This window comes from Phyllobates terribilis, unplaced genomic scaffold (assembly GCF_046119375.1).
Source record: "Phyllobates terribilis strain yellow unplaced genomic scaffold, ASM4611937v1 Scaffold_2__4_contigs__length_985480577, whole genome shotgun sequence".
Lineage (NCBI taxonomy): Eukaryota > Metazoa > Chordata > Amphibia > Anura > Dendrobatidae > Phyllobates > Phyllobates terribilis.
The window spans coordinates 980,176,078-980,185,613 of NW_027362762.1; positions in this window are offsets into that span (position 1 = coordinate 980,176,078).

Sequence of the window (9,536 nt, forward strand, 5' to 3'; positions counted from 1 at the left end):
CTTATGTCTTGGGATTCTCCAACCTTCGCTGGACAAAGACCATCCGGGGGTCCCAAACAACCGCAGCGGGACCGCAATCCGACTTTGTGACTGAGTTCTGGCCTCTGCTTTGCCTGACGAACATAGTCATCCTTCATGGACTCTGTGCGGATAGCTGCCTCCACAGGCTGGGGAACAGGAGGTCTTTGGGAGGACAGAACCCGGCGCGACGGTTTACCTCTATGCCTTGCACGTCTGGACTGCCTCTTGAGGTTGGGAAGGGAAGTATTCTGTGGAGCATTGTCATCATGTGTGGATTCTGCGTGGGCAGCAGTCTCTTCAGGCTGGAGAACTGGTAGGCTACCTACACACATCACCCATCGGGGCTGCTCCAGGATATTGGGAAAGGAAGCTTTAGCAGAAGCTTCAGGATTAGGGTCATAGAAGACCATTAGAAAGGCCACCAGGAAAGCCTGCAGGTCAGAGACGATAGGATCCCATGCTTCCCATAGGGGGGGGTAATCCATTTCAAGGCATCACCTGCTAGGTAGGACATCATGAATGCTACTTTCACCCGATCGGTAGGAAAATAGTGAGCATAGAATTTGAAATGCAGCATGCATTGCTCCACAAATGCACGGCTTCGTTTTGGATCCCCATAGTACCGTGGTGGATCCGCAGGAACGAGTGCTGTTAGCTCCATTTGGGCTGGTGCGTAAATCGCCTGAACCTCAGCTTGAGAAAAAAAAATTTCTTAGTGCACGTCTTCGCCAGACAAGGATTCAAATGTCTCTGAGAGCGAAGGGCCATGGGGCTCAACAGGAACCATGGCCTGAGCAAACTGTTGCGCTCGCGCCCGGAATGACTGGCGTGAGCGTGATTAGTGATCCCACTGGACCATGAACCGAGGAGTGCCTGGAGGGGCGTAACTAAGTATCAAACCGGTCCGACCAAGGTTGCACGGCGGCTCAGTCGACTTCGTGAACCAGGGAGGAACCAAGCAGAGGGACCAGGTGCTACTCCAGGTCAGACCCCGGTCACAGCTGTTGACCCACACCGGGCAATGCAGGAACAGGCAGGTTAGCTGGTATGCGGACAGGTGGGTACTGGCAGGCACGGCTGGTATGACGGCAGGTGGGTACTTAGCAGGCACGGCTGGTATGTAGGCAGGTGGGTACTGGCAGGTGTGGCTGGTATGCAGACAGGCGGGTGCTGACAGGCACGGCTGGAATGCAGACAGGCAGATACTGGCAGGTATGAACGCAGGCTGGATAGGGACCAGTACAGACTGGGATACAGAAACAGAGCCGCAGGTGCGGTGGACTAGCAGAGCAAAACCGCAGGAGCGGTGAACCAGCAGAGCGGAGCAAAACCCCAGGTGCAGTGAACAAGCAGAGCGGAGCTAAACCGCAGGTGCGGTGAACAAGCAGAACGGAGCAAAACCGCAGGTGCGGTGAACAAGCAGAGCGGAGCAAAACCGCAGGTGCAGAGAGCAAGCAGATCGGAGCAAAACCGCAGGTGCGGTGAACAAGCAGGGTGATCCGCAGTCCGATGATGATTGATAGCAACTCCCAGTATCTCCTTACCATTATTAAGAACATATACAATTGCATATGGGGCTGACCTGATATTGCAATTGAGCGCTGGACTAAGCTTGGTGTTGTAGTCTCATACTGACAGTGCTTCTGGTGATGTATTCGTGTACTGACGAGGGTTCTGGGATGTATTAGTGTGTGGATGGTGGTTCTGGTGATGTGTTCATGTGCTGACGTTGGTTCTGGTGATGTAGTCATGTCCAGATGGTGGTTCTGGTTATATAGCAATGTACTGAAGGAGGTTCTGGTCATGGCATTGTGTATTGATGGTGATTTGATGGTCCTGGTAATTAATTCATGTACAAATGGTTCTGGTGACGTATTTGTGTACCGACAGTGGTTCTGGTAATATATTTGTGTACTGACGGTGATTCTAGTGATGTAGTTGTGTACTGATGGTGGTTTGGTTCTGGTGATGTAGTCATGTACCGACGGTGGTTCTGGTAATCTAGTAGTGTACCGACGGTGATTCTGGTGATATATTTGTGTACTGACGGTGATTCTGGTGACGTATTTTTGTACTGATTTTAGTTCTGGTTACGTATTTGTGTACTGACGGTGGTTCTGGCGATGTAGTCATGTACTGCTCGTGGATCTGGTGATGTAGTCGTGTATACACACAATGATATACACACTCATACACGCAGTGATATGCACACTCATACATACACACTCATACACACAATGATATACTCATACATACACACTCATACACACACAATGATATACACACTCATACACACAATGATATACACACTCATACATACACAATGATATACACACAGTGATATACACACAATGATACACACACTCATACATACACACTCATACACACAATGATATACTCATACATACACACTCATACACACACAATGATATACACACTCATACACACAATGATATACACACTCATACATACACAATGATATACACACAGTGATATACACACAATGATACACACACTCATACATACACACTCATACACACACAATGATATGCACACTCATACATACACACAATAATATACACACTCATACAAACACAATGAAATACACACAACGATATACACACTCATACATACACACAATGATACACACACTCATCATTGTGCGTATATACACACTCATACATACACACTCATACACACACAATGATATGCACACTCATACATACACACAATAATATACACTCATACAAACACAATGAAATATACACAATGATACACACAGTCATCATTGTGCGTATATACACACTCATACATACACACTCACACACAATGATATACACGCTTATACACACACAATGATATACACACTCATACATACACACTCTACCATTGTGTGTATGAATGTGTATGTATGAGTGTGTATATCATTGTGTGTATTACACATTCATACATGCACAGAATTATACACACACTCATACACACAATGATATACACATACATACACACAATAATATACACACTCATACATACACACAATGATATACACACTCATATATACACACTTATACATACACACTCATACACACACACACACTCTAACCTCCTATATCAGAGCGGTCACACTGGGCAGATCACAGCCTCCTGCCTCACCCTGCAGTGCTCCCTCTGCTCTCCCCTGGTCCAGTGACTGCAGCCGCTCACCCCCCTGAGCCGACACTAGAGGCAGCACTGTGTGGTATGTGTCCTCCTGTTTGCAGGCAGTGGGACTCATCTCTCCCACAGCGAGGGAAAGCTGATAACAGGCAGGGAACGCTGCAGTGAGGGGCGGCAGCGGTCAGTGCACAGGCAGAGGAACTTTCACCCGACTCGCTGTCGCCCCCCACTGCAGTCTGGCAGCAGATTCGGGGCTCTTGGCAAAACATTCTGGGCCGGAGCCCCGAATCTTTGACTCTAGCGACACCCCAGTCCTAAGAACACATCCAATTTAGTCAAAAACTGGTTAGCAAAGAAAAACGCTCGCCTGTTGCAATGGCCGAGCCAATCACCTGGTTTACACCCTATAGAGGACCTCTGGGATGAGTTAGGGCCACGCATTGGGGCCCGGACCCAGAGCAGTAAAGAGGAATTGTCTGCAGATTTGCAAATGAAGCGAGATCCCTCCAGATGTCTGGAATCCCCCAGTGGCGTCAATGCCCCGTCAGTCCGGGAATTAAAGGACGAGGTTCTGCTACAAAACACTAAGTGATGGATTGTAAGCAATGGATTACTCTCTATACTGTGAGCAATAAAAAGGTAGAATAGAAACAAGTCACCAATTCTGCATTTATCACCCGCTCCTGAGAAAAAATACTGACCGAATACTGACCAAATACTGACAGTGGAGCCGTGGCCTAATATAAAGAACGCAGCACTCACAGGAGCCGCACGCCATCAGTCAGCTGCATCCAGGGGTGCAGCCGTGCAACCATGACACTGAGTACAAGCTCCGTAGCTGGACTTAGCTTCGCCCACTGTGACGCGGCTAGCTCTACCCCTCCAAGACGAGGCTAGATGACCCCCTCTATACATCACCTAGGGGTGACGCCTGCCTCCATCGTGCAGACACCCCTCCCTCCGCGCTCACCGAACCAACATACAGTCCTGACTTTCGGGCGCAATGGATACAAAGGGGCAACCAGACACTGCACACAGCGCCATAACAGGGCGACATGTGTCGCAGTACCTAGCGCTGCCACTAGCGGTCTGTCACCTCGACACCCTTTGGCAGTCAGCTACAAATAATTCTACTGATCTTTGTCTATCTCCTTCTCTGCCATTGCCTCACAGATGATATACTTACTTATTGATTATTGCTTCCCATGCCAAACGTGGGAAGGCAGTTATCAGGTTGCCAGGAAAATTAATGACACTAACTACAACACTGTCCTGGACCCTAGTGGTTATTAAGAAATGCAGAAGGGGGCATTTCAGTGAAAGATTACTTTGTATGCTTTGATATTATAAGATTATGGTTAAAGAATTAGGACTTAGATGTAGAAAATAAGATTAGGAAATGCAGTAGGGGGCACTGCAGTGTAAGAAGTAAGGTAACTGTAATGTATAGTTATTAGGTCCAGGGGTTTTCCCAGTTGGGAGGGGGAGTGAAGTTATCAATAGAAGGACTACTTCCTGGTGTAGTCACATAAATTTTGCAACTATTACTACTGAACACTAAGTGAGTGCTGGAGAGATCTGAGGAGAAGCAGATTAGGCCAGAAGCATGAGAAAGTACGAGAAGCCCGCTGAAGGGGAGGACAAACAGTATGCAGATGGCCGCCACTTTGTTCAGTGGGAAATCCCAGCAAATCCGGGGCCTACGGCCCGTATTAGGCAGAAAAGTGCATACCTCCTTCACCTCACTAGGGGAGCCGGATGGGATGCTGAACCAGCAGAAGAGTGGGTCAGGAAGCATGAAAACTGTATTGGAAGAGGAAGGCATGACAGAGCCTGAGGTAACAGAGAGCTCAGGATGAACAACTGAACATGTGCTGTACTGTATCTGCTATTGAGACTGTGCAAGTGTTAAGTAATGTTGGACTGTTATAAATGAAAGCAGAGTCTGTCCTTGACCGTGTGGTGATGTCTGGATCCGGGACCGTGAGTGATACACTACACCCAGACCCTACGACAGATGGGGCACTATTTTCTCTTTTGTGGGGAGTCAGGATGTGGGAGCACAGCAGCAGACCCTCGCCACAACTACTACCCTGTACCCCTTACAATAATATGAACAGATATTTTTATGCAAAGGGCATTTTAATAACAGTCTTATTTTTAAGGGCACTGTGTGGGCATGTCCTGCAGAAGACTGGAGTAGAGGGAAGTCTGCAGAGGTGAGAGGTGGATATGAAAAGTCATCATGGACAAGATGGAGATGAAAAGATACGACTCCAGAGAAAATGTCACCTATAAGGTACCTGGATGTAAATGTTGATTTGTGATACTACCTGCGTGTCATCAGTCCTGTGGTTCCTATATGGTCCGCACTCTGATGATGGTTGTTAAGGAGATACTGGGAGTTGTTATTATCATTGTTAAGGACTTACTGGGAGTTGTAGTGTTGTAGGTTCATGCAATACAATTGTTTATGGGGCTGACTTGACATTACAATTGATCACTGTACTAATCTTGGTTCTTGTATCCAAGTAGTTTTGGTTCTGGTCATGTATTCATATACTTATGGTGGTACTGGTGACATATTCATTTACTGATGGTGGTTCTAGTGACATAGTCCTGTACTGATGGTGGGTCTGTTGATATATTCCTGTACTGATTGTGGTTCTAGTGATACATTCATGTACAAATTGTGATTCTGGTGACGTTTTTATTTGCTAATGATGTTTCTGGTGCCATGTTCATGTACTATTTATGGCTCTGGTGCTCTAATTATGTACTTATGCTGATTTTAGTTTCATATTCATGTACTTATGATGGTTCTGGTGTTGAATATATCACCAGAATCATCATCACTACATGAATACAGCACCAGAACAACCATCACTACATGAATGTCATCAGAACCACCATCAGTACATGAATACATGTCACAGGTGTGTCAGAGGTGACAGTCGCCGTGCAGTGAGTTGCAGATCTCTACGTTTGGCATTGCAGACCGCCTCTTAGATATGAGGCTGTCTTTAGGACTGGGCGGCTACCTCTCTCTTGCTAATTAGCTCTCTGCCTGGGTGTATATATACCTGGTGTGTCTGAGAGGGAGTCGCTGGCTAAATCCATCTCTACCTGTGAAGCTTAGCAGGAGCAGTACTTCGTCCTCTCTGGAGCTTGAGGCCGTGTGCTTATTTGGAGTTTATCTAAAGCTAAGCTATTTCCCGTTTTGTCTACCCTTGTTGTCTATAGAGTTTTAGTGGAGGTTGACTAGTGCTCATCTACTTCCATCCCTAGCCGTAGCCATATGCCAGGGAGAGTAGGGCAAGGCACGCGTGCGGCGATCGCTGAGGAGACAATATAGGGACGTTAGGGGAGACCGGGTGACGCTAGACCAGACTAGGTCTCCACTTCCCCCTTTCCCTAGTGTCTGGGCTTTCTTTACCTTTTCCCCCTCTGTGTTGCACTAAGTCTTTCCCACACCTGGCATGACAATACATCACCAGAACCACTATAAGTTTTGTGCAAGCTGTATTTGTAGCATGACGGATGCAAAAACCATCAGACGTATCCCTTTATCTATTATGGGGGTTTGTTTATTTTCCATTAGGGTATCTGACAAATGCTGGGCACCTTAATTGAAACCAAATGACCCCCATTATAGTTATGCTATATTCGTTTCCATGACTTAGATTTTACATTTAAAGTATAGGATGTCAGGAATTAATATCGCTATTTTTCCCCCTGTATTGTGTAAATGGTCCTCAAAAAAATCATCGATTCTGTATCTAACTTTGAAATTGTACTCCCTTTTAAGTCACATTCCTAAAGTACACCACTTTTTTTTTTTTTTTTTTTTGTGAAAAAGGTAACAAAAGTCAGCAATTCTAGTGGAAGTGGTCATCAGCTCTTCTTACCTGACCCATCGGAGGGGGAGTTGCATTAGGGGTCCTGTTACCTTTCCTCGGTCATCACAATACACAACACCTCTAATTCAGCCTTGCACATCAACCCCAGTGGGCCCACATCTCTGACCCATTCCTTTGAATTGGGGTGGGTGCACCATTGGCTTCATCTGCCTAGGGAACCAAAATACATTGTCCTGGACCTGATGGCCGTTTCTGCGTTGTCATTTACAGACCCGAGTCTTTACAGGATAAACTGAGATTTGTTTCCAGACTTGGCTTTATTGTCAATCATTGATCTAATATTTCTTTGTTTGACCTTTTTTTCTGATTATGGCTTTACATCTGTGCGGCATGGGGTCACCTAACATCAAACCCCTGTGGACAGACACATTCCAGCCCACGCTGACCAGACGACATACAACAGATCTTGCATTTTTCGCATTGCATTTTTGTCGTCACTCCACAAATTCTCCATCGGATTGAGGTCTGGGGATCGGGCAGCCTCTTCATAACATCAATCTTTTTAAACCGGAGCTAGGAGGTCACCCACTTGCTTGTGTGTTTGCCCCCATTTTAGGTGCATTTCTTCAGCATTAGGCAACATGAGCTCTACCAGTAGTTTAATATATTTACACTGGTCCATGGTGCCTGGTGTGCGATAAATGGGCCCAGCTGTATAATATGACAACATCCCCAGACTTCCATGCTTTATAGTCTTCATAGTGTCCTGAATTTAGTGTTTATGGGTGGTCTCACAAACTGCGGCCTTTACACCCAATAACAACAATCTTTCTCTCATCTGTCCATAGAATGTCCTGCCACTTCTCTTTAGGTCAATGTGTTCTTTGGCATCACCGCTACACCTGCCTGTGTCCGGCGCGCCACCGATACATCTGCCTGTGTCCAGCACATCACCCCTTCACCAGCCTGTGTCCAGCACATCACCCCTACACCAGCCTGTGTCCAGCACATCACCCCTACACCAGCCTGTGTCCAGCACATCACCCCTACACCAGCCTGTGTCCAGCACATAATCGATACACCTGCCTGTGTCCGGCGCTTCACCCTACACCTGCCTGTGTCCAGCTCATAATCGCTACTCCTGCCTGTGTCCAGCACATCACCGCTACTCCTGCCTGTGGCCGGAGCTTTAACCCTTCACCCATCATGCACCCCAATGCATTATTTAGAGACTTTCCTGCATTTCCAGCCTGAGATGGCTTCACCTGCTGCTAGGAGTCACAGACCTGCACAAAGGCCAATATTTATGAGGCGATTACTTTATGGCAGCTGCAGTAACGTGTTATATATGGGGACACAAGGATGCAACACCTTCCCCCCTCCCAGATCTCCGGTGTCTGCACACATCTTCCTCTCTGGGAATTTTCTCACGTCAGGGAGAAATTTTCCGCTCTCTGGTGGGAATTGTCGCTGTCATCATTTTCAGCACCATTATCTGTGGTACTTGTACCTCTTGTACTCACCGTAGGTCCCCTCTATGACAGTACGTGTAATGGCCATACGCCCCTGCTCTAGTGACCGTACACCCCATCTAGACCGTATGATTCTACACCCCCTCTATTGACTGTATTGTACCCCTTGTACTGACTGAATGCCCCATCTATGACAGTACACCCTGTAGAGACCATACACCCCTTCTCTAGTGACCGTGAGCCACTCTGTAGTGACTATATGCTCCTTCTCTCTAGTGACTGTATATCCACCATAAACCCGTCTAGTGACCATACGTCCTTGATGGGGTCTCTGCCCGGTTGCTTTTTTTCCCCCAGTGACTCTGGTCCTGTTAGGGTGGGAGGGCCGCGCCACACCTCACCGGCTTGGTACAGAGGAGGGGGCACAATGAGTCACTATGCTCCCATTAACCCCCGCACCGCCAGCAGCCCAGGAGGTGAACGCTTCGTGCTGAGCAGGACCCTGCAGGGTGGCTGTGATGAACATGCCACTCCGTACCGGGCAGGTGTAGCCGCTGATCCCAGCAGCAGCAGCCAGAGAACTACATCCCTCACCATTGCCGATGTATAAGGGGCGGCTATGGTCACCCTGTTCTATCAGTATGTCCCTGAAAGGAGTGCACGCCCCTCTAAACAACTGCTGATCTCAGACCACCATGTGCAAATTAAAGGGCCGGCATCCAGACTTCACCTTCTGGAAACCTTACTAACAGGTTATTACCAAGCAGTGGATTGTGGAGAAGAGACCTGCGCGTTACCTGCAGCCGCACATCTATCCTCCTACCCCAGTCACTTACTCCACACAGCAGGCTCGTTACAGTGTATCGGTGCAGTCCTGAGCAGCTCTCGCTCATGTACATAAGCCAATGATCGTGAAACAAGGATTGAAAGGAGGAACACTCGTTCCCTGATTAGTGGTCGTGTAAATATTCCACTTTTAGGTCAAGTAGAGAAGCTGAACCATCCTACAACCCAGTGTGACATGTCTCCA